At 45.0% G+C, this 24,310-nt stretch overlaps 36 pseudogenes; 12 read left to right on the top strand and 24 right to left on the bottom strand.

The window, feature by feature from the left end:
* Positions 1-401: 401 nt before the first annotated feature.
* Positions 402-520, bottom strand: LOC148242902 (5S ribosomal RNA; annotated as a pseudogene).
* A 206-nt stretch (positions 521-726) lies between these two features.
* Positions 727-845, bottom strand: LOC148242901 (5S ribosomal RNA; annotated as a pseudogene).
* A 530-nt stretch (positions 846-1,375) lies between these two features.
* On the bottom strand, positions 1,376-1,494 carry LOC148242900 (5S ribosomal RNA; annotated as a pseudogene).
* Positions 1,495-2,348: 854 nt separating this feature from the next.
* Positions 2,349-2,467, bottom strand: LOC148242899 (5S ribosomal RNA; annotated as a pseudogene).
* A 206-nt stretch (positions 2,468-2,673) lies between these two features.
* LOC148242898 (5S ribosomal RNA) lies at positions 2,674-2,792 on the bottom strand (annotated as a pseudogene).
* Positions 2,793-3,647: 855 nt separating this feature from the next.
* LOC148242897 (5S ribosomal RNA) lies at positions 3,648-3,766 on the bottom strand (annotated as a pseudogene).
* Positions 3,767-4,283: 517 nt separating this feature from the next.
* On the bottom strand, positions 4,284-4,402 carry LOC148242896 (5S ribosomal RNA; annotated as a pseudogene).
* A 204-nt stretch (positions 4,403-4,606) lies between these two features.
* LOC148242895 (5S ribosomal RNA) lies at positions 4,607-4,725 on the bottom strand (annotated as a pseudogene).
* Positions 4,726-4,928: 203 nt separating this feature from the next.
* LOC148242894 (5S ribosomal RNA) lies at positions 4,929-5,047 on the bottom strand (annotated as a pseudogene).
* Positions 5,048-5,258: 211 nt separating this feature from the next.
* LOC148242893 (5S ribosomal RNA) lies at positions 5,259-5,377 on the bottom strand (annotated as a pseudogene).
* Positions 5,378-5,583: 206 nt separating this feature from the next.
* On the bottom strand, positions 5,584-5,702 carry LOC148242892 (5S ribosomal RNA; annotated as a pseudogene).
* Positions 5,703-6,120: 418 nt separating this feature from the next.
* On the bottom strand, positions 6,121-6,239 carry LOC148242891 (5S ribosomal RNA; annotated as a pseudogene).
* A 785-nt stretch (positions 6,240-7,024) lies between these two features.
* Positions 7,025-7,143, bottom strand: LOC148242890 (5S ribosomal RNA; annotated as a pseudogene).
* A 343-nt stretch (positions 7,144-7,486) lies between these two features.
* On the bottom strand, positions 7,487-7,605 carry LOC148242889 (5S ribosomal RNA; annotated as a pseudogene).
* Positions 7,606-8,859: 1,254 nt separating this feature from the next.
* LOC148242888 (5S ribosomal RNA) lies at positions 8,860-8,977 on the bottom strand (annotated as a pseudogene).
* Positions 8,978-10,598: 1,621 nt separating this feature from the next.
* LOC148242887 (5S ribosomal RNA) lies at positions 10,599-10,716 on the bottom strand (annotated as a pseudogene).
* Positions 10,717-11,837: 1,121 nt separating this feature from the next.
* On the bottom strand, positions 11,838-11,956 carry LOC148242886 (5S ribosomal RNA; annotated as a pseudogene).
* A 193-nt stretch (positions 11,957-12,149) lies between these two features.
* Positions 12,150-12,268, bottom strand: LOC148242885 (5S ribosomal RNA; annotated as a pseudogene).
* Positions 12,269-12,684: 416 nt separating this feature from the next.
* On the bottom strand, positions 12,685-12,803 carry LOC148242884 (5S ribosomal RNA; annotated as a pseudogene).
* A 205-nt stretch (positions 12,804-13,008) lies between these two features.
* On the bottom strand, positions 13,009-13,127 carry LOC148242883 (5S ribosomal RNA; annotated as a pseudogene).
* Positions 13,128-13,541: 414 nt separating this feature from the next.
* On the bottom strand, positions 13,542-13,660 carry LOC148242882 (5S ribosomal RNA; annotated as a pseudogene).
* Positions 13,661-13,865: 205 nt separating this feature from the next.
* On the bottom strand, positions 13,866-13,984 carry LOC148242881 (5S ribosomal RNA; annotated as a pseudogene).
* Positions 13,985-14,189: 205 nt separating this feature from the next.
* LOC148242880 (5S ribosomal RNA) lies at positions 14,190-14,308 on the bottom strand (annotated as a pseudogene).
* Positions 14,309-15,177: 869 nt separating this feature from the next.
* LOC148242879 (5S ribosomal RNA) lies at positions 15,178-15,296 on the bottom strand (annotated as a pseudogene).
* Positions 15,297-17,870: 2,574 nt separating this feature from the next.
* Positions 17,871-17,989, top strand: LOC148242878 (5S ribosomal RNA; annotated as a pseudogene).
* Positions 17,990-18,194: 205 nt separating this feature from the next.
* Positions 18,195-18,313, top strand: LOC148242877 (5S ribosomal RNA; annotated as a pseudogene).
* Positions 18,314-18,875: 562 nt separating this feature from the next.
* LOC148242876 (5S ribosomal RNA) lies at positions 18,876-18,994 on the top strand (annotated as a pseudogene).
* An 873-nt stretch (positions 18,995-19,867) lies between these two features.
* LOC148242875 (5S ribosomal RNA) lies at positions 19,868-19,986 on the top strand (annotated as a pseudogene).
* A 530-nt stretch (positions 19,987-20,516) lies between these two features.
* On the top strand, positions 20,517-20,635 carry LOC148242874 (5S ribosomal RNA; annotated as a pseudogene).
* Positions 20,636-20,841: 206 nt separating this feature from the next.
* On the top strand, positions 20,842-20,960 carry LOC148242873 (5S ribosomal RNA; annotated as a pseudogene).
* A 542-nt stretch (positions 20,961-21,502) lies between these two features.
* Positions 21,503-21,621, top strand: LOC148242872 (5S ribosomal RNA; annotated as a pseudogene).
* Positions 21,622-21,826: 205 nt separating this feature from the next.
* LOC148242871 (5S ribosomal RNA) lies at positions 21,827-21,945 on the top strand (annotated as a pseudogene).
* Positions 21,946-22,506: 561 nt separating this feature from the next.
* LOC148242870 (5S ribosomal RNA) lies at positions 22,507-22,625 on the top strand (annotated as a pseudogene).
* A 203-nt stretch (positions 22,626-22,828) lies between these two features.
* LOC148242869 (5S ribosomal RNA) lies at positions 22,829-22,947 on the top strand (annotated as a pseudogene).
* Positions 22,948-23,828: 881 nt separating this feature from the next.
* Positions 23,829-23,947, top strand: LOC148242868 (5S ribosomal RNA; annotated as a pseudogene).
* Positions 23,948-24,153: 206 nt separating this feature from the next.
* On the top strand, positions 24,154-24,272 carry LOC148242867 (5S ribosomal RNA; annotated as a pseudogene).
* The last annotated feature ends 38 nt before the right edge of the window (positions 24,273-24,310 follow it).

Below are 24,310 nucleotides of genomic sequence, written 5' to 3'. Positions count from 1 at the left end.
CACTCCTTCTCCTTCCCTCCCCCCTCTCATCGTTTGTTTTCTTGTGCGTGCATACTACACCTCTCCTTCTCGATCTAATATCAAGTAAAATGCCCTGGCGCCGTGACTCACATACTGCACTACTCTCGCCCAAGCACACTTAACAACGGAGTTCTGATGGGATCCAGTGCATAAGTTCCAGTATGATCGCACATATTTCATTATGTGCTGCAAATACATATACTCCTTCTCCTTCCCTCCTCCCTCCCGTCATTTGTTTCCTTGTGCGTGCACACTGCACCTCTCCTTCTCGTTCTAATATCAAGTAAAATGCCTTGGCACTGTGAGTCACATTTGCGAAAAAATCAGCGGAACATGATTCCAGTCCCTCGAAACTTCAAACGACCCATCAACAAAAAAAAAGTGTGCAACACGAGTACTTCTAAAGAGGTCACCCATAATAGTGCTACTCTCGCCTAAGCACACTTAACTGCGGAGTTCTGATAGGATCCAGTACATTAGTGCTAGTCTGATCGCACCTGTTTCAATTCGCGCAACAAATACATACATTCCTTCTCCTTCCCTCCCCCTCCCGTCATTTGTTTCTTTATGTGCGCACACTGCACCTCTCCTTCTCGTTCTAATATCAAGTAAAATGTCCTGGCACCGTGGCTCAAATTTGCTTAAAAACTAATGGACCATAGTTTCAGTCACGTATAACGTCGAACAACACATTTGAAAAAAAAATAGATACAACACGAGGACTTCCCAAGAGGTCACCCATCCTAGGACTACTCCTGCCCAAGCACACTTAACTATGGAGTTCAGATGCGATCTGGTGCATTAGTGCTGGTATGATCGCACCTGTTTCATTCCGCGCTGCAAATACATACATTCTTTCTCCTTCCCTCCCCCCTCCCGTCATTTGTTTCCTTGTGCGTGCACACTGTGCATCTGCTTCTCATTCAAATATCAAGTAAAATACCATGGCGCCTTAACTCACATTTACGAATAAACCAGCGAAACCTAATTCCAGTTGTGCGTAATGTCGAATGCCCTATCTGAAAAAAATAGGTGCAACACGAGGACTTCCCAGGAGGTCACCACTCTTAGTACTACACTCGCCGAAGCACATTTAACTGCGGAGTTCTAATGGGATCCGGTGAATTAGTGATGGTATAATGGCACATGTTTCATTCTGCACTGCAAATACAAACAGTCCTTCTCCTTCCCTCCCCTCTCCAGTCATTTGTTTCCTTGTGCGTGCATACTGCACCTTTCATTCTCCTTCTAATATCAAGTAAAATGGCTCGGTGCCGTGACTCAAATTTGCGAATAAACCAGTGGACCATAGTTACAATCGTGTGTAACGTTGATCGACCCATCTGCAAAAAAATGGATGCAACACGAGTACTTCCGAGAAGGTCACCCATCCTAGTACTACTCTCGCCCAAGTAAACTTAAATGCAGAGTTCTGATGGGATCCGGTGCATTAGTGCTGGTATGATCGCATATGTTTCTTTCGCGCTTTAAATACATACACTCCTTCTTATTCCCTCCCCCCACCCGTCATTTGTTTCCTTGTGCTTGCACACTGCACCTCTCATTCTCGTTCTAATATCAAGTAAAATATCTCGGCATCGTTACTCACATTTACGAATAAACCAACGGACCATAGTTCCAGTTGCGCGTAACATCGAACGACCCATCTGCAAAAAAATGGGTGCAACACGAGTACTTCCTAAGAGATCACACATCCTAATACTACTCTTGCCCAAGCACACTTAACTGCGGAGTTCTGATGGGATTCGGTGAATTTGTTCTGGCATGATCAGACCTATTTCATTCCGCGCTGCAAATACATACACTCATTTTTCCTTCCCTCCCCCCTCCCGTCATTTGTTTTCTTGTGCGTGCACACTGCGCATCTGGTTATCTTTCAAATATCAACTAAAATACCCCGGCACGTTGACTCACATTTTTGAATAAACCAGCGGAACCTAGTTCCAGTCGCACGTAACGTTGAATGCCTTATCTGAAAAAATAGGTGCAACACAAGGACTTCCTAAGAGGTCACCACTCCTAGTACTACACTCGCCCAAGCACATTTAACTGCAGAGTTCTGATGGGATCCAGTGAATTAGTGATGGTATAATGACACATGTTTCATTCTCCCTTGCAAATACATACACTCCTTCTCCTTCCCTCCCACCTCCCGCCATTTGTTTCCTTGTGCATGCATACTGCACCTCTCTTTCTCCTTCTAATATCAAGTAAAATGGCTCAGTACCATGACTCAAATTTGTGAATAAACCGGCGGACCACAGTTACAGTCGTGTGTAATGTCGAACAACCCATCTGCAAATAAATGGGTGCAACACAAGTACTTCCGAGAAGGTCACCCATCCTAGTACTACTCTCGCCCAAGTAAACTTAAATGCAGAGTTCTGATGGGATCCGGTGCACTAGTGCTAGTATGATCGCACATGTTTCATTCCGCGCTTCAAATACATACACTCCTTCTGATTCCCTCCCCCCTCCTGTCATTTGTTTCCTTGTACTTGCACACTGCACCTCTCCTTCTCGTTCTAATATCAAGTAAAATGTTTCGGCACCATTACTCACATTTACGAATAAACCAGCAGATCATAGTTCCAGTTGCGCGTAACGTCGAACGACCCATCTGCAAAAAAATTGGTGCAACACGAGTACTTCCCAAGAGGTCACCAATCCTAATACTACTATCACCCAAGCACACTTAACTGCGGAGTTCTGATGGGATCCGGTGAATTTGTTCCGGCATGATCGGACCTGTTTCATTCCGCGCTGCAAATACATTCACTCCTTCTCCTTCCCTGCCCCCTCCCGTCATTTGTTTCCTTGTGCGTGCACACTGTGCCTCTAGTTATCTTTCTAATATCAACTAAAATATCCCGGCACGTTGACTCCCATTTGTGAATAAACCAGCGGAACCTAGTTCCAGTCGTGCATAATGTCGAATGCCCTATCTGAAAAAAATAGGTGCAACACGAGGACTTCCCAGGAGGTCACCACTCCTACTACTACACTAGCCCAAACACATTTAACTTCGGAGTTCTGATGAAATCCGGTGAATTAGTGATGGTATAATGGCACATGTTTCATTCTACCCTGCAAATACATACACTCCTTCTCCTTTCCTCCCCCCTCCTGTCATTTATTTCCTTGTGCGTGTATACTGCACCTCTCATTCTCCTTCTAATATCAAGCAAAATGGCTCGGTGCTGTGACTCAAATTTGTGAATAAACCAGTGAATCATAGTTCTAGTCGCGTGTAACGTCGAAAGATCCATCTGCAAAAAAATGGGTGCAACACGAGTACTTCCGAGGAGGTCACCCATCCTAGTACTTTTCTCGCCCAAGTAAACTTAAATGTAGAGTTCTGATGGGATCCGGTGCATTAGTGCTGTTATGATCGCACATGTTTCATTCCCCACTTCAAATGCATACACTCCTTCTGATTGCTTCCCCTCTCCCGTCATTTGTTTCCTTTTGTTTGCACACTGCACCTCTCCTTCTCTTTCTAATATCAAGTAAAATGTCTCGGCGCCGTTACTCACATTTACGAATAAACCAGCGGACCATAGTTCCAGTTGCGCGTAACGTCGAACGACCCATCTCCAAAAAAATGGGTGCGACACGAGTACTTCCCAAGAGGTCACCCATCCTAATACTACTCTCGCCCAAGCACACTTAACTGCGGAGTTCTGATGGGATCCGGTGAATTTATGCTGACATGATCGGACCTGTTTCATTCCTTGCTGCAAATACATACTCATTCTCCTTCCCTCCCCCCTCCCGTCATTTGTTTCTTTGTGCACCTCTTCTTCTCCTTTTAATATCAAGTTAAACGCCCGGGCACCGTGACTCACATTTGTGAATAAATCAGCGGACCATATTTCAAGTTGCGAGTAACATCGAACGACCCATCTGCAAAAAATGGGTGAAACATAAAGACATCCCAAGAAGTAACCCATCCTAGTATTACTCTCTCCCAAACACACTTAACTGTGGAGTTCTGATGGATTCTGGTGCATTAGTGCTGGTATTATCGCTCATGTTTCATTTAGCGCTGCAAATACATACACTCTTTCTCCTTCCATCCCCCCTCCCATCATTTGTTTCCTTGTGCGTGCACTTTGCATCTCTCCTTCTCGTTCTAATATCAAGTAAAATGCCCAGGCACCGCGACTCACCTTTGCGAATGAACCAGCGGTTCATAATTTTATTCACGCGTAACGTCGAACAACCTATCTGAAAAATGATGGGTGCAACACGAGGACTTCCCAGGAGGTCACCTATCCTAGTACTACTCTCGCTCAAGCACACTTAACTGCGGAGTTCTGATGGGATCCGGTGCATTAGTGTTGGTATGATCGCACCTGTTTCATTTCGCGCTGCAAATATATACACTCCTTCTCCTTTCTTCCCCCTCCCGTCATTTGTTTCCTTGTGCGTGCGCACTGCACCTCTCGTTCTCGTTCTAATATCAAGTAAAATGCCACGGTGCCGTGACTCACATTTGCGAATAAACTAGCGGACCATAATTGTACTCGCGCGTAACGTCGAATGATCCATCTGAAAAAAATGGGTGCAACACGAGAACTTCCCAGGAGGTCACCCATCCTTGTACTAATTTAGCCAAAGCACACTTAACTACGGAGTTATGATGGGATCCGGTGCATTTGTGCTGGTTTGATTGTACCTGTTTCAATCCGTGCTGCAAATACATACACTCCTCCTTCCCTCCCCCCTCCCGTCATTTATTTCCTTGTGCGTGCATACTGCACCTCTCATTCTCCTTCTAATATTAAGCAAAATGGCTCGGTGCCGTGACTCAAATTTGCGAATAAACCAGCGAATCATAGTTCCAGTCACGCGTAACGTAGAATGATCCATCTGAAAAATAATTTGTGCAACACGAGGACTTCCCAGGAGGTCACCCATCCGAGTATTACTCTCGCCCAAGCACACTTGATTGCGGAGTTCTGATGGGATCCGGTGCATTAGTGCTGGTATAATCGCACTTATTTCATTTCGCGCTGCAAATACATACACTCCTTCTCCTTTCTTCCCCCTCCCGTCATTTATTTCCTTGTGCGTACGAAATGCACCTCTCATTCTCGTTCTCGTTCTAATATCAAGTAAAATGCTACGGCAGCGTGACTCACATTTGCGAATAAACCAGTGGACTGTAATTCAAGTCGCGCGTAACGTCGAAAGAATCATCTGCAAAAAAATTAGTGCAACACGAGTACTTCCCAAGAGGTCACCTATCCTACTACTACTCTTGCCCAAGCACACATAACTGCAGAATTCTGATGGGATTCGGTGCATTAGTGCTGGTATGATTGCACCTATTTCATTCCGCCCTACAAATACATACACTTCTTCTCCTTCCCTCTCCGCTCCCGTCATTTATTTCCTTGTGTGTGCACACTACACCTGTCCTTCTCGTTATAATATTAAGTAAAATACCCCAGTGCCGTGACTCACATTTGCGAATAAACCAGCGGGCAATAGTTCTAGTTGTACATAACATCGAACGATACATCTGCAAAAAAATTGGTGCAGCACGAGCACTTCCGAGGAGGTCACTTATCCTAGTACTACTCTCGCCCAAGCAAACTTAACTGCGTAGTTCTGATGGGATCCGGTGCATTAGTGCTGGTATGATCGCACCGGTTTCATTTTGCGCTGCAAATACATACACTCCTTCTCCTTCCCTCCCCCATCCCGTCATTTCTTTCCTTGTGCGTGCACACTGCACCTCTCCTTCTCGTTCTAATATCCAGTACAATTTTTCGGCGCCGTGACTCACATTTGCAAATAAACCAGCGGACAATAGTTTTAGTTGTGCGTAACGTCGAACGACCCATCTCGACTCATGCCCATATGAACGAATCACTCGCCGCCTCTCATTTTTTGTTGTTCCACTATTTAAGATGCTCGCAATTACACTCTCATCACGTGATGGGCTTTAATTGAATGCTGAAAAAATATTAAGAAAAATTCTCCAGTGCCGTGACTCACGTTTGCAAATGAACCAGCGGACAATCGCTCTGGTCCAGTTGAATGTATAACGCTCCGTCTACAAAAAGAAGGGTGCAACATGAGAACTTCTTAAGAGATCACCCATCCTAGTACTACTCTCGCCCAAGCACGCTTAACTACGGAGTTGAGATGGGATCCGGTGAACTAGTGCTGGTATGATCGCACCCGTTCTTGTTTGCGTCAAAAGTAATATACCCCTTTTCCATCCCTTTCCTCTCCCATCATTTGTTTCATTGTGTGCACACCTCACCTATGCATCTAATTCTAATATCAAGCAAAATACCCCAGCGCCTCGACCTGTGCCCATATGAACGGATAGTGCCGCATCTCGGGTTTTGTTGTTCTACTATGTAATATGCTCGCAGACACTCTTATCACATGATGGGATTTAATTGAATGCACGAAAAATATTAAACAAAATGCCCCGGCGCCGTGACTCACGTTTGCGAATGAACCAATGGACCATCGCTCCGATCCCGCGTAATGTTTAACGTAGTCTGTAAAAAGAAGGATGCAACACGAGAGCCGAGAGCTTCCCAAGAGGTAATCCATCCTAGTACTACTCTCGCCCAAGCATGCATAACTGCAGAGTTCTGATGGGATCCGGTGAACTTGATCTGGTATGATTGCACCCTTTCTTGTTTGCGCCGCAAATACATATGCCCCTTCTCCTTCCCTCTCCCCTCCCATCATTTGATTCGCTGTGCGCGCACCTCACCTCTTTTTATAGTTCTAATATTAAACGAAATGCCTCGGTGCCTCGACTCATGCCCATATGAACGGATCGCCCACCGCACCTCATTTTTTGTTGTTATATTATGTAAGGTGCTCGCAATGACACTCTTATCACATGATTGGTTTTAATTGAATGTGCAAAAAATATTAAGCAAATTGCCCTGGCGGACCATCGCTTCGGTCCCGCGTAACATTTAACACCCGATTTGTAGAAAGAAGGGTGCAACACGAGAACTTCCCAGAAGGTCACGCATCCTAGTACTACTCTCGCCCAAGAACGCTTGACTACGGAGTTCTAATGGGATCCGGTGAACTAGTGCTGGTATGATCGCAATCGTTTTGGTTTGCACCGCAAACCAATATACCCCTTCCCCTTCCTTCTCCCTTCCCATCATTTATTTCTATGTGCGCGTAACTCACCTCTGCTTCTAGTTCTAATACCGAGCGAAATGCCCCGGCACCTCGACTCATGTCTATATGAAACCCCGCTGCACCTCCTTTTTCATTGTTCTACTATGTAAGATGCTCGCAATGACACTCTCAATACGTGAGGGGCTTTAATTGAATGCACGAAAAATATTAAGCAAAATGTCCCGACGTCGTTACTCACATTTGTGAATGAACCGCCGAACCAACGCTCTGGTCCCGCATAACATTTAATGTCCCGTCTACAAAAAGAAGGGTACAATACGAGTACTTCCCAAGAGGTCACCTATCCTAGTACTACTCTCATCCAAGCACGCTTGACTTTGGAGTTCTGATGGGATCTGGTGAACTAATGCTGGTATGATCGCATTCCTTCTAATTTGCACCGCAAAGACATATACTACTTCTCCTTCCCTCTCCCTTTCCGTCATTTGTTTCGCTGTGCGCGTAACTCACCTCTGCTTCTACTTCTAATATCGAGCGAAATGTCCTGGCACCTCGACTCATGCCCATATGAACGGATCGCCTGCCGCACCTCATTTTTCGTTGTTCTACTATTTAAGATGTTCGCAATGACACTCTCATCACGTGATGGGCTTTAATTGAATGCACGAAAAGTATTAAGCAAAATGCCCCTGCACTGTGACTCATATTTACAAATGAATAGGCGGACCGTCACTCCAGTCCCGCGTAACATTTAACGCCCTGTCTGCAAAAAAAAGGGTGCAACATGAGTGCTTCCCAAGAAGTCACCCATTGTAGAACTACTCTCGCCCAAGAACGCTTAACTGCAGAGTTCTGATGGATCCTATGAACTAGTGCTGGTATGATCGCACCCTTTCTAATTTGCGCCGCAAAGACATATATCCCTTCTTTTTCCCTCTCCCTTCCCATCATTTGTTTCGTTGTGCGCGCAGCGCACCTCTGCTTCTAGTTCTAATATCGATCGAAATGCCCCGGCGCCTCAACTCATGTCTATATGAACATAATACCCGCCGCACCTCTTTTTTTTTTGTTCTACTATGTAAGATGCTCGTAATAATAATCTTATCATGTGGTGGGCTATAATTGAATGCACGAATAATATTAAGCAAAATGCTCCAGCGCCGTGACTCACGTTTGCGAATTAACTGGCGGCTGTCACTCTAGTCCTGCGTAACATTTAACGCTCCATCTGCAAAAAGAAGGGTACAACATGAGAACTTCCTAGGAGATCACCCATCCTAGTACTACTCTCGCCTAAGCACGATTAACTACGAAGTTCGATGGGATCTGATCCATTAGTGCTGGTACGATTGCACCCTTTCCATTACGCGCTGCAAATACATATACCACTTCTCCTTCCCTCTCCCATCTCATCATTTATTTTGTTATGCGCGCACACATCACCTCTGTTTTTAGTTCTAATATCAAGTGAAATGCCAAGGCGTCTCAACTCATGCCTAGATGAATAGACCGCCCGCCACAACTCTATTTTCATTGTTCTACTATGTAAGATAATCATAATAACATTATTATCTCGTGATGGACTATAAATGAATGCATGAAGAATCTGGCTCCACGACTCATGCCAGCAGACTATGGCTCCTATTGCACATAACATTTAACATCCCATCCGTAAAAAGACGGGCGCAACACGAAGACTTCCCAAAAGATCACCCATCCTAGTACTACTCTCGCCAAAGCACGCTCAACTACGGAGTTCGATGGGATCCAGTGCATTAGTGCTAGTATGATCGCACCTCTTTTATTTTGCGCTACAAATACATATACCCCTTCTCCCTCCCTCCCCACCTATTATTTGTTTCGCTATGCGCGAACACCGCACCTCTGCTTATAGTTCTAATATAGAGCAAAATTCTCCGGCGCCTCGACTCACGCCCAGATGAATAGACTACCCCCTGCACCTCATTTTTCATTATTCTACTATGTAAGATGCTCATAATGACACTCTTATCACGTGGCGAATCATAAATGAATGCACGAAAAATATTAAGAAAAATGTCTTGGCGTTGCGACTCACTCCGAGGGACAATGGCTTTGATCGCGCATAATGTTTAATGTCCCGTCAGTAAAAAAATGAGTGGAAAATGAGAACTTTCCAGGAGGTCACCCATCCTAGTACTACTTCCACCCAATCACACTTAACTACGAAATTCGATGGGATCCAGTGAATTAATGCAGGTATGATCGCACCCCTTCCATTCCACGCTGCAAGTACCTATACCCCTTCTCCTTCCCTCCCCCTCCTGTCATTTGTTTCGTTGTGCGTACACACCACACCTCTGTTTCTAGTTCTAATATCAAGCGAAATACCCCGGCACCTCGACTCATGCCCAGATGAATGGATCGCCCGCCGTACCTCATTTTTCGTTGTTATACTATGTAAGATACTCGTAATGACACACTTATCATGTGGTGGACTATAAATAAATGCACGAAAAATATTAAGCAAAATTTTCAGGCCCCGCGACTCATACCGGCAGACTATGGCTTCGATCACACTTAACGTTTAACACCCCTCTACAAAAATACGGGTTCAACACGAGGACTTTCTAGGAGGTCACCCATCCTAGAACTAATCTCGCTCAAGCACACTTGACTACAGAGTTCTCATGGGATCCTGTGCATTAGTGTTTGTATGATCGCAACTGTCCCATTGCCCACTGCAAATACATATAGCCCTTCTCCTTCCTTCCCCCCTCCCATCATTTATTTCGCTGTGTGGGCATGCCGCATCTCTGCTTCTAGTTGTAATATAGAGCAAAATACCATGTCACTTCGACTCACGCCCAGAAGAATGGAGGCCTGCTGCGCCTCTTTTTTTGTTGTTCCACTATGTAAGACTCTCGTAATGAGACTCTTATCACGTGGTGGACTACAAATAAGTGCACGTAAAATATTAAGCAAAATGTTTGAATGTCGCAACTCATGCCAGCGGACTATGGCTCCGATCGCGCGTAACATTTGACGCCCAGTCTACAAAAAGACAGGTGAAATAAGAGAACTTCCAAAGAGGTCACCCATCCTAGTACTACTCTTGCCCAAGCACGCTTAACTAGGGAGTTCATGGGATCCGGTGCATTAATGCTAGTATGAGTGCACCCCTTCCATTTCGCGCTGCAAATACATATACTCCTTCTCCTTCCCTCCTCCCACCCGTCATTTTTTTCGCTGGCATGCATACTACACCTCTATTTATAGTTCTAATATCAAGCAAAATGCTCCGACACCTCGACTCATGCCAGTAAAAAGGACCGCCCGCTGTACCTCATTTTTCTTTATTCTACTACATAAGATGCTCATAATGACACTCTTATCACGTGGTAGAATATAAATGAATGCACGAAAAAAAAGTAAGCAAAATAGTGCAACACGAGGACTTCTCAGGAGGTTACCGATCTTAGTACTACTCTCGCCCAAGCATGCTTAAATGCATAGTTCGATGGGATCTGGTGCATTAGTGCTGGTATGATCGCACCCCTTCCATTTCGTATTGTAAATACATATACCCCTTCTCTTTTCCTCCCCTCTCCCGTCATTTTTTTCACTGTGCGCGCACACTGCATCTCTATTTCTAGTTCTAATATCAAGCAAAATGTCCCAGCGCCTCCACTGCCCAAATTAAAGGACCACCTGCCACACCTTTTTTTTTCATTGTTTTACTATGTAAGATGCTCGTAATGACTCTCTTATCACTTGGTGGCCTATAAATGAGTGAACAAAAAAATGTAAGCAAAATGCCCCGGCGCAGCGACTCACGCCTGTAAATGAACCAGTGGACTATGGCTCCGGTCGCGTGTAACATTTGCTGCCCTGTCCGCAAAAAGATGGGTGCAACACAAGCACATCCCAGGAGGTCACTCATCCTAGTACTACTCTAGCCCAAACAAGTTTAACTGCAGATTATGATGGGATACGATGTATTAGTGCTAATATGATCCCACCCGTCCTATTCCTCACTTCAAATACATATACTCCTTCTCTTTCACTCCCTCCTCCCATCAGTTGTTTTACTCTCTGTGGACATTGCACCTCTACTTTTAGTTGAAATATCAAGCAAAATGCCCTGTTGCCTCGACTCACTCCCAGATGAATGGACCACCCGCTGCACCTCTGTTTTGCTTGTTCTATTATTTACGATGCTCGTAATGACAATCTTATCATTAGTGCTGGTATGATCACACTTGTTTTATTCCGCGATGCAAATACATACACTCCTCCATCCCTCCCCTTTGTCGTCATTTGTTTCCTTGTGCGTGCACACTGCACCTCTCCTTCTCGTTCTAATATCAAGTAAAATGCTCCGGCGCTATGACTAACATTTGCGAATAAACCAGCGGACCATAGTTCCAGTCGTCTGTAACGTCGAATGACCCATCTCGACTCATGCCCATATGAACGAATCGCCCACCGCCTCTCATTTTTTTTTGTTCTACTATTTAAGATGCTCGCAATGACACTCTCATCACGTGATGGGCTTCAATTGAATGCCAGAAAAATATTAAGAAAAATGCTCTGATGCCGTGACTCACATTTATAAATGAACCGGTGGACCATCGCTTCAGTCTAGTTGAATGTTTAATGCCCCGTCTGTAAAAAGAAGGGTGCGACACGAGAACTTCACAGGAGATCATCCATCCTAGTACTACTATCGCCTCAGCACACTTAACTGCAGAGTTCTAATGGGATCCGGTGCATTAGTGCTGGTTTGATCGCACTTTTTGATTCTGCATTGTAAATACATACACACATTTTCCTTCCATCCCCCCTCCCGTTATTGTTTCCTTGTGAGTGCACACTGTACCTCTTCTTCTCGTTCTAATATCAAGTAAAATGCCACAGTACTATGCGAATAAACCAGCGGGCCATAGTTCCAGATGCGCATAACGTCGAAGGACCCATCTGCAAAAAAATGGGTGCAACACAAGTACTTCCCAGGAGGTCACCCATCCTAGTACTACTTTCGCCCAAGCACACTTAACTATAGGGTTCTAATGGGATCTGGTGCATTAGTGCTGGTCTGATCACACTTGTTTTATTCCGCGATGGAAATACATACACTCTTCCTTCCCTCCCCCCTTCCGTCATTTGTTTCCTTGTGCGTGCACACTGCACCTCTCCTTCTCGTTCTATTATCAAGTAAAATGCTCCGGCTCCATGACTCACATTTGCAATTAAACCAGCGGACCATAGTTCTAGTCGCGTGTAACGTCGAATGACCCATCTCGACTCAGCCCATATGAACGGATCGCCCGCCGCCTCTCGTTTTTTGTTGTTCTACTACTTAAGATGCTTGCAATGACACTCTCATCACGTGATGGGCTTCAAAATTGAATGCTGGAAAAATATTAAGAAAAATGCTCTGGTGCCGTTACTCACATTTGCAAATGAACCGGCGGACCATCACTCTAGTCCAGTTGAATGTTTAACGCCCTGTCTGCAAAAAGAAGGGTGCGACACGAGAACTTCCCAGGAGATCATCCATCCTAGTACTACTCTCGCCCAAGCACACTTAACTGCGAAGTTCTGATGGGATCCGATGCATTAATGCTGGTGTGATCGCACCTTTTTTATTATGCGCTATAAATACATACACACCTTCTCCTTCCCTCCCCCGTCCCGTCATTGTTTCCTTGTGCGTGCACACTGCACCTCTCCTTCTTGTTCTAATATCAAGTAAAATGCCCCAGCGCTGTGACTCACATTTGCGAATAAACCAGCCGGTCATAGTTCCAGTTGCGCATAACGTCGAAGGACCCATCTGCAAAAAAATGGGTGCAACACGAGTACTTCCCAAGAGGTCACCCATCCTAGTACTACTTTCGCCCAAGCACACTTAACTATAGGGTTCTGATGGGATCTGGTGCATTAGTGCTGGTGTGATCATAATTGTTTTATTCCGCGATGCAAATACATACACTCCTCCTTCCCTCCCCCTTCCGTCATTTGTTTCCTTGTGCGTGTACACTGCACCTCTCCATTTCGTTCTAATATCAAGTAAAATGCTTCGGCGCCATGACTCACATTTGCGATTAAACCAGCAGACCATAATTCCAGTCGCGTGTAACGTCGAACGACCCATCTCGACTCATGCCCATATGAACGGATCGCCCGCCACCTCTCGTTTTTTTTTGTTCTACTATTTAAGATGCTTGCAATGACACTATCATCACATGATGGGCTTTAATTGAATGCTGGAAAAATATTAAGAAAAATACTCTGGTGCCGTGACTCACATTTGCAAATGAACCGGCGGACCATCGCTCCAGTCGAGTTGAATGTTTAACGCCCCGTCTGCAAAAAGAAGGGTGCAACGCGAGAACTTCCCAGGAGATCATCCATCCTAGTACTACTCTTACCTAAGCACACTTAACTGCGGAGTTATGATGGGATCTGGTGCATTAGTGCTGGTGTGATCGCACCTTTTTGATTATGCGCTGTAAATACATACACACCTTCTCCTTCCCTCCCCCCTCCCGTCATTGTTTCCTTGTACGTGCACACTGCACCTCTCATTCTCGTTCTAATATCAAGTAAAATGCCTCAGCGTTGTGACTCACATTTGCGAATAAACCAGCGGGCTATAGTTCCAGTTACACATAACGTTGAAGGACACATCTGCAAAAAAATGGGTGCAACACGAGAACTTCCTAAGAGGTCACCCATCCTAGTACTACTCTCACCCAAGCACACTTAACTGCGGAGTTTTGATGGGATCCAGTGCATTAGTGCTGGTATGATCGTGCCTGTTTCATTTCACGCTACAAATACATACACTTCTTCTCCTTCCCTCCCCCTCCCGTCATTTGTTTTCTTGTGCGTGCACACTGCACCTCTGCTTCTCGTTCTAATATCAAGTAAAATGCCCCGGCGCCATAACTCACATTTGTGAATAAACCAGCGGACTATAGTACCAGTCATGCGTAACATCGAATGACCCATCTGTAAAAAAATAGGTGCAACACGAGGACTTCCCTGGAGATCACCCATCCTAGTACTACTATGACCCAAGCACACTTAACTGTAGAGTTCTGATGGGATCCGGTGCATTAGTACTGGTATGATCGCACCTGTTTTATTCTGCGCTGCAAATACATACACTCCTCTTTCTCTCCCCCCTCCCGTCATTTATTTCCTTTTGCGTGCACACTGCACATCTTCTTCTTGTTCTAATATCAAGTAAAATGCCTCAGCGTCGTGACTTACATTTGCGAATAAACCAGCGGACCATAGTTTAAACCACGCGTAATGTCAAACTCCCCATCTGAAAAAAATATGTGCAACACAAGGACTTCCCAGGAGGTCACCACTGCTTCTCGTTTTTTGTTGTTCTACTATGTAATATACTCGCAGACACTCTTATCACGTGATGGGATTTAATTGAATGCGCGAAAAATATTAAACAAAATGCTCCGACGCCGTTACTCACGTTTGCGAATAAACCGGTGGACCGTCGCTCTGGGCCCCCATAACGTTTAACGGCCAATCTGAAAAAAGAAGGATGCAACACGAGAGCCGAGAGCTTCCCAGGAGGTAACCCATCATTGTACTACTCTGGCCCAAGCATGCATAACTGCAGAGTTCTGATAGGATCCGATGAACTTGTGCTCGTATGATTGCACCCTTTCTTGTTTGCGCCGCAAATACATATGCCCCTTCTCCTTCCCTCTCCCCTTCCATCATTTGATTCGCTGTGCGCGCACCTCACCTCTTTTTATAGTTCTAATATTAAACGAAATGCCCTGGCGCCTCGACTCATGCCTATATGAACGAATCGCCCACCGCACCTCATTTTTTGTTGTTATATTATGTAAGGTGCTCGCAATGACACTCTTATCATGTAATTGGTTTTAATTGAATGTGCAAAAAATATTAAGCAAAATGTCCCGCAAATCGTCGCTCCGGTCCCGCGTAACATTTAACACCCCATCTATAGAAAGAAGGGTGCAACGCGAGCACTTCCCAGAAGGTCACGCATCCTAGTACTACTCTCACCCAAGAACGCTTGACTGCAGAGTTCTGATGGGATCCGGTGAACTAGTGCTGGTATGATCGCAATCGTTTTGGTTTGCGCCGCAAATACATATACCCCTTCCCCTTCCCTCTCCCTTCCCATCATTTATTTCGATGTGGGCGCAACTCACATAGGCTTCTAGTTGTAATATCGAGCAAAATGTCCCGGTGCCTCGACTCATGTCTATATGAAACACCCGTCGTACCTCCTTTTTCATTGTTCTACTATGTAAGATGCTCGCAATGACACTCTCAACACGTGATGGACTTTAATTGAATGCACGAAAAATATTAAGCAAAATGTCCCGGCACAGTGACTCACTTTTGTGAATGAACTGTCGGACAGTCGCTCTGGTCCCGCGTAATATTTAATGCCCCGTCTATAAAAAGAAGGGTGCAACACGAGTACTTCCCAAGAGGTCACCCATCCTACTACTATTCTTGCATGCTTGACTGTGGAGTTCTGATGGGATCCAGTGAACTAGTGCTGGTATGATCGCACCCCTTCTAATTTACGCCATAAAGACATATACCACTTCTCCTTCCCTCTTTCTTCCCATCATTTGTTTCGCTGTGGGCGTAACTCACCTCTGCTTCTAGTTCTAATATCGAGCGAAATGCTCTAGCACCTCGACTCATGCCCATATGAACGGATCGCCCGCCGCACCTTATTTTTCGTTGTTCTACTATTTAGGATGCTCGTATAACACTTTCATCATGTGATGGGTTTTAATTGAATGCACGAAAAGTATTTAGCAAAATGTATCGGCATTGCGACTCACATTTTTGAATGAACAGGCGGACTGTCGCTCAGTCCCGCGTAAAATTAACGCCCCGTCTGCAAAAAAAAGAGAGCAACACGAGTGCTTCCCAAGAGGTCACCCATCGTAGAACTATTCTCGCCCAAGTATGCTTAACTGTAGAGTTCTGATAGATCCCGTGAACTAGTGCTGGTATGATCGCACCCCTTCTAATTTGTGCTGCAAAGACATATATCCCTTCTCCTTCCCTCTCCCTTCCCATCATTTGTTTCGCTATGCGCGCAACACACCTCTACTTCTAGTTTAAATATCGAGCGAAATGCCCCGGTGCCTCGACTCATGTCTATATGAACGAAACACCCACCGCACCTCATTTTTTGTTGTTCTATTATGTAAGATGCTCGAAATAATAATCTTATCACGTGGTGGGCTATAATTGAATGTACGAATAATATTAAGCAAAATGTTCTGGCGCCATGACTCACGTTTGTGAATTAACCTGCGACTATCGCTCTAGTCCCGCGTAACATTTAACACCCCATCTGCAAAAAGAAGGGTGCAACATGAGAACTTCCTAAGAGATCACCCATCCTAGTACTACTCTCGCCCAAGCACGATTAACTACAAAATTTGATGGGATCCGATGCATTAGTGCTGGTACGATCACACACCTTCCATTCCATGCTGCAAATACATATACCACTTCTCCTTCCCTCTCCCATCTCATTATTAATTTTGTTGTGCGCGCACACCGCACCTCTGTTTCTAGTTCTAATATCAAGCAAAGTGCCAAGGCATCTCGACTCATGCCCTGATGAACAAACTGCCCACCACAACTCTATTTTCATTGTTCTACTACGTAAGATAATCGTAATGACATTCTTATCTCGTGATGGACTATAAATGAATCCATGAAAAATATTAAGCAAAATGTCTAAATGCCATGACTCACACTGGCGGACTGTCGCTCCGGTCACGCGTAACATTTAACGCCCTGTCCATAAAAAGATCGATGGAACACGAGGACTTCGTAGGAGGTCACCCATCCTAATACTGCTTTCACTATAGCACACTTAACTGCGGAGTTCGACAGGATCCGATGCATTAGTGTTGGTATGATCGCACCCCTTCCATTTAGTGCTGCAAATACATATACCCCTTCTCCTTCCCTCCCCCCTACAGTCATTTGTTTTGTTGTACATGCACACTATACCTCTGTTTCTAGTTCTAATATCAAGTGAAATGTCTGGGCACCTCGACTCACGCCTAGATAAATGGACTACCTGTCGTACCTCATTTTTCATTGTTCTACGATGTAAGATGCTCGTAATGATAATCTTATCATGTGGTGGACTATAAATGAATGCACGAAAAATATTAAGCAAAATATTCTGGCACCACGACTCATGCCAGCGGACTATGGCTCCTATTGCACATAACATTTAACACCCCATCCGTAAAAAGACAGACGGAACACGAGGACTTTCCAAAAGATCACCCATCCTAGTACTACTCTCGCCAAAACACGCTCAACTACGGAGTTCGATGGGATCCGGTGCATTAGTGCTAGTATGATCGCACCTCTTCTATTTTGTGCTACAAATACATATACCCCTTCTCCCTCCCTCTCCCCCTGTTATTTTTTTCACTATAATTTTTTTTCAGATGGGTCGTTCGACTTTACGCGCAACTGGAACTATGGTCCACTCGTTTATATGCAAATGTGAGTCAAGAAGCAAGGGCATTTTAATCGATATTAGAACGAGAAGGAGAGGTGCAGTGTAAACGCACAAGGAAACAAATGATGGGAGGGGGGAGGGAAGGAGAAGGAGTGTATGTATTTTCAACACGAAATGAAACAGGTGCGATCATACCAGCACAAATGCACCGGATCCCATCAGAACTCCGCAGTTAAGTGTGCTTTGGCGAAACTAGTATAATGATGGGTTACCTCCTGGGAAGTTCTCGTGTTGCACCCATTTTTTTTTAGATGGGTCGTTCGAGGTTACGGGCGACTAGAACAATGGTCTACTGGTTTATACGCAAATGTGAGTCAAGACGCAGGGGAATTTTAATTGATATTATAACGAGAATGAGAGGTGAAGTGTGGACGCACCAGGAAACAAATAACGGGAGGGGGAAGAAAAGAGAAGGAGTGTATTTATTTGCAGTGCGAAATAAAACAGGTGCGATCATACCAGCACTAATGCACCGGATTCAATCAGAACTCCGCAGTTAAATGTGCTTGGGCGAGAGAAGTACTCGGATGGGTGACCTCCTCGGAAGTCCTCGTGTTGGACCCATTTTTTTTCGGATTGGTCGTTCGACATTACGCACGAATGGAATTATGAACCGCTAGTTTGATCGCAAAGGTGAGTCACGGTGCCGGAGCATTTTACTTGATATTAGAATGAGAAGGAGAGATGGAGAGTCCACGCACAAGGAAACAAATGACGGGAGGGGGGATGGAATGAGAAAGAGTGTATGTATTTGCAGCGCAGAATGAAACATGAGCGATCATAGCAGCACTAATGCAATGGATTCCATCATAACTCCGCAAGTTAAGGGTACTTGGGCGAGAGTAGTACTAGGATGGGTCACCTCCTTCGAAGTCCTTATATTTCACCCATTTTCTTGGGAAGTCCTCTTGTTGTACCCATTTTATTGTAGATGATTCTTTCGACGTTACGCGCGACTTGAATTATGGTCCGCAGGTTTATTCGCAAATGTGAGTCACGGCGCCATAGCATTTTACTTTATATTAGAACGAGAACGCGAGTTGCAGTGCGCACGCACAAGGAAACAAAATGACAGGAGGGTGAAGAAAGGAGAATGAGTGTATGTATTTGTAGCGCGAAATTAATCAGGTGTGATCATACCAGCACAAATGCATCGGCTCCCATTTGAACTCCGCAGTTAAGCGTGCTTGGGTGAGAGTAGTATAAGGATGAGTTACCTCCTGGGAAGTTCTCGTATTGCACCCATTTTTTTTTCAGATGGGTCGTTCGATGTTACGCGCGACTGGAACTATGGTCCTCTGGTTTATACGCAAATGTGAGTCAAGACGCAGGGGCATTTTTACTGATATTAGAACGAGAAGGATAGGTGAAGTGTGAACGCACCAGGAAACAAATGACGGGAGGGGGAAAAAAGGAGAAAGAGTGTATTTATTTGCAACGCAAAATGAAACAGGTACGATTAGACCAGCACTAATGCACCGGATCCCATCAGAAATTTACTTGGGCGAGAATAGTACTCGGATGGGTGACCTCCTGGGAAGTCCTCGTGTTGTACCCATTTTTTTTCGGATGGGTTGTTCGATGTTACGCGCGAATGGAATTGTGAACCGCTGGTTCATTTGTAAAGGTGAATCACAGTGCCAAGGCTTTTTACTTGATATTTGAACGAGAAGGAGAGATGCAAAGTGCACGCACAAGGAAACAAATGACGGAAGGGGGGATGGAAGGAGAAAGAGTCTATGTATTTGCACTGCAGAATGAAACATGAGCGATCATACCAGCACTAATGCAACGGATTCTATCACATCTCCGTAGTTAAGGATGCTCGGGCGAGAGTTATACTAGGATGGGTGACCTCCTGTGAAGTCCTTATATTTCACCCATTTTATTGGGGAGTCCTCGTGTTGCACCCATTTTTTTGCAGATGATTCTTTCGACGTTACACGCGACTAGAATTATAATCTGCAGGTTTATTCGCAAATATGAGTCATGGCGCCGTGGCATTTTATTTGATATTAGAACGAGAATGGGAGGTGCAGTGCGCACACACAAGGAAACAAATGACAGGAGGGGGAAGAAAGGAGAATGAATGTATGTATTTGCAGCACGAAATTAAACAGGTGCGATCATACCAGCACTAATGCTCCGGATATCAATAGAACTCCGCAGTTAAGTGTGCTCGGGCGAGAGTAGTTCTTGGATGGGTGACCTCCTATGAAGTCCTCGTGTCGTACCAATTTTTTTTCAGACGGGTCGTTTGACGTTATGCGCGACTGGAACTATGGTCAGCTGGTTTATACGCAAATGTGAGTCAGGAAGCAGGGGCATTTTAATCGATATTAGAACGAGAAGGAGAGATGCAGTGTGAACGCACAAGGAAACAAATGATGGGAGGGGGGAGGGAAGGAGAATGAGTGTATATATTTTCAGCACAAAATGAAACAGGTGCGATCATACCAGTAAAATGCACCGGATCCCATCAGTACTCCGCAGTTAAGTGTGCTTTGGCGAAAGTAGTACAAGGATGGGTTACCTCTTGGGAAGTTCTTGTGTTGAACCCATTTCTTTTTCAGATGGGTCGTTCAACGTTACGCGCGACTGGAACTATGGTCTGCTGGTTTATACACAAATGTGAGTCAAGACGCAGGGGCAATTTTACTGATATTAGAACAAGAAGGAGAGGTGAAGCGTGAACGCACTAGGAAACAAATGACGGGAGGGGGAAGAAAGGAGAAGAAGTGTATTTATTTGCAGCGCGAAATGAAATAGGTGCGATCATACCAGCATTAATGCACCAGATCCCATCAGAACTCCACAGTCAAGTTTGCTTGGGGGAGAGTAGTACTCGGATGGGTGACCTCCTAGGGAGTCCTCGTGTTGCACCAATTTTATTTTCGGATGGGTCGTTCGACATTACGCGCGAATGGAATTATGAACCGTTGGTTCATTCGCAAAGGTGAGTTAAGAAGCAGGGGCATTTTAATCGAAATTAGAATGAGAAGGAGAGGTGCAGTGTGAACGCACAAGGAAACAAATGATGGGAGAGGGAGAGAAGGAGAAGGAGTGTATGTATTTTCAGCACGAAATGAAACAGGTGTGATCATACCAACACAAATGCACCGGATCCCATCAGAACTCCGCAGTTAAGTGTGCTTTGGCGAAAGTAGTACAAGGATGGGTTACCTCCTAAGAAGTTCTCGTGTTGCACCCATTTTTTTTTCAGAACGGTCGTTCGACGTTACGCGCGACTGGAACTATAGTCCATTGGTTTATACGCAAATGTGAGTCAAGACGCAGGGGAATTTTTATTGATATTAGAACGAGAAGGAGAGGTGAAGCGTGAACGCACTAGGAAACAAATAACGGGAAGGGGAAGAAAGGAGAATGAGCGTATTTATTTGCAACGCGAAATGAAACAGGTACTATAATACCAGCACTAGAACTTCGCAAGTTATGGGTGCTTGGGTGAGAGTAGTACTTGGATGGGTTAGCTCCTGCGAAATCCTTATATTTCACCCATTTTCTTGGGAAGTCCTCGTGTTGCACCCATTTTTTTGCAGGTCATTCTTTCGACGTTACACGCGACTTGAATTATAGTCCGCAGGTTTATTCGCAAATGTGAGTAACGGCGCCGTGGCATTTTACTTGATATTAGAACGAGAACGGGAGGTGCAGTGCGCACGCACAAAGAAACAATTAACGGGAGGGGGAAAAAAGGAAAAGGAGTTTATGCATTTGTAGCACGAAATTAAATAGGTGGATCATACCAGCACTAATGCACCGGATCCCATCAGAACTACGCAGTTAAGTGTGCTAGGGCGAGAGTAGTACTCAAATGGGTGACATCCTGGGAAGTCCTCGTGTCGAACAAAATTTTTTTCAGACGGGTAGTTCGACATTACGCGCTACTGGAACTATGGTCCGCTGGTTTATACGCAAATGTGAGTCAAGAAGCTGGGGCATTTTAATCGATATTAGAACGAGAAGGAGAGGTGAAGTGTGAATGCACCATGAAACAAATGACGGCAGGGGGAAGAACGGAGAAGGAGTGTATGTATTAGCAGCACAAAATAAAACAGGTGCGATCATACCAGCACTAATGCACCGTACCCCATCAGAGCTCCGCAGTTAAGTGTGTTTGGGCGAGAGTAGTACTCGGATGGGTGACCTCCTAGGAAGTCCTTGTGTTGCACCCATTTTTTTTCGGATGGGTTGTTCGACGTTACACGCGAATGGAATTATGAACCGCTGGCTCATTCGCAAAAATGAGCCACGGTGCTGAGGCATTTTACTTGATATTAGAACGAGAAAGAGAGATGCAGAGTGCACGCACAAGGAGACAAATGACGGGAGGGGGGATGGAGGGAGAAAGAGTGTATGTATTTGCATCACATAATGAAACATGAGCGATCATACCAGCACTAATGCAACGGATTCCATCAGAACTCCACAAGTTATGGCTGCTTGGGTGAGAGTAGTACTTGGATGGGTGAGCTCCTGCGAAGTCCTTATATTTCACCCATTTTGTTGGGAAGTCCTCCTGTTGCACCCATTTTTTTGCTGATGATTCTTTCGACGTTACGCGCGACTTGAATTATGGTCTGCAGGTTTATTCGCAAATGTGAGTCATGGTGCCGTGGCATTTTACTTGATATTATAGCGAGAACGGGAGGTGCAGTGCGCACGCACAAAGAAATAAATGACGGGAGGGGGAAGAAAGGAGAAGGAGTTTATGTATTTGCAGCGCAAAATTAAATAGGTGCGATCATACCAGCACTAATGCATCGGATCCCATCAGAACTCCGCAGTTAAGTGTGCTTGGGCGAGAGTATTACCCGAATGGGTGACCTCCTGGGAAGTCCTCGTGTCGCACCAATTTTTTTTCAGACAGATCGTTCGACGTTATGCGCGACTGGAACTATGGTCCGCTGGTTTATACGCAAATGTGAGTCTAGAGGCAGGGGCATTTTTATCGATATTAGAACGAGAATGAGAGATGCAGTGTGAACGCACAAGGAAACAAATGATGGGAGGGGGGGAAGGAGAAGGAGTGTATGTATTTTCAGCACGAAATGAAACAAGTGCGATCATACCAGCACAAATGCACCGGATCCCATGAGAACTCCGCAGTTAAGTGTGCTTTGGCGAAAGTAGTATAAGGATGGGTTACCTCCTTGGAAGTTCTCGTGTTGCACCCATTTTTTTTTTCAGATGGGTTGTCCGACGTTACGCGCGACTGGAACTATGGTCCGCTAGTTTATACGCAAATGTGAGTCAAGACGGAGGGGCATTTTAATTGATATTAGAATGAGAAGGAAAGGTGAAGTGTGAACGCACCAGGAAACAAATGACGGGAGGGGGAAGAAAGGAGAAGGAGTGTATGTATTTGCACTGCGAAATAAAACAAGTGCGATCATACCAGCACAAATTCATCGAATACTATTAGAACTCCGCAGTTAAGTGTGCTTTGGCGAAAATAGTACAAGGATGGATTACCTCTTGGGTAGTTCTAGTGTTGCACCCATTTTTTTTTTAGATGGGTCGTTCGACGTTACGCGCGATTGGAACTGTGGTCCGCTGGTTTATTCGCAAATGTAAGTCAAGACGCAAGGGCATTTTACTTGATATTAGAAGGAGAGGTGAAGTGTGAACGCACCAAGAAATAAATGACGAGAGGGGGGATGGAAGGAGAAAGAGTGTATGTATTTGCAGCGCAAAATGAAACATGAGAGATCATACCAGCACTAATGCAACGAATTCTATCAGAACTTTGCAATTAAGGGTGCTTGGGCGAGAGTAGAACTAGGATGGGTGACCTCCTGCGAAGTCCTTATATTTCACCCATTTTTTAAGGAAGTCCTCGTGTTGCACCTATTTTTTTGCAGATGATTCTTTCAACGTTACGGGCGACTTGAATTATGGTCCGCGTGTTTATTCGCAAATGTGAGTCACGGCGCCGTGGCATTTTACTCGATATTTGAACGAGAACAGGTGGTGCAGTGCGGACGCACAAGGAAACAAATGACGGGAGGGAGAAGAAAGGAGAAGGAGTGTATCTATTTGCAGCGCGAAATTAAATAGGTTCGATCATACCAGCACTAATGCACCGGATCCCATCAGAACTCTGCGGTTATGTGTGCTTGGGCGAGAGTAGTACTCGGATGGGTGACCTCTTGGGAAGTCCTCGTGTCGCACAAATTTTTTTTCAAACGGTTCATTCGACGTTACGCGCGACTGGAACTATGGTCTGCTGGTTTATATGCAAATGTGAGTCAAGAAGCAGGGGCATTTTAATAGATATTAGAACGAGAATGAGAGGTGCAGTATGAACACACAAGGAAACAAATGATAGGAGGGCTGAGGGAAGGAGAAGGAGTGTATTTATTTTCAGCACCAAATGAAACAGGTGCGATCATACCAACACAAATGCACCAGATCCCATTAGAACTCTGCAGTTAAGTGTGCTTTGGCGAAAGTAGTACAAGGATGGGTTACCTCCTGGGAAGTTCTAGTGTTGCATCCATTTTTTTTTCAGATGGGTCATTCGACGGTACGCGGGAC

The sequence above is a fragment of the Carica papaya genome, chromosome 8, assembly GCF_054855325.1.
Source record: "Carica papaya isolate Zhongbai chromosome 8, ASM5485532v1, whole genome shotgun sequence".
NCBI classification, from domain to species: Eukaryota; Viridiplantae; Streptophyta; class Magnoliopsida; order Brassicales; family Caricaceae; genus Carica; species Carica papaya.
This window is presented reverse-complemented; position numbering and strand designations above follow the sequence as displayed.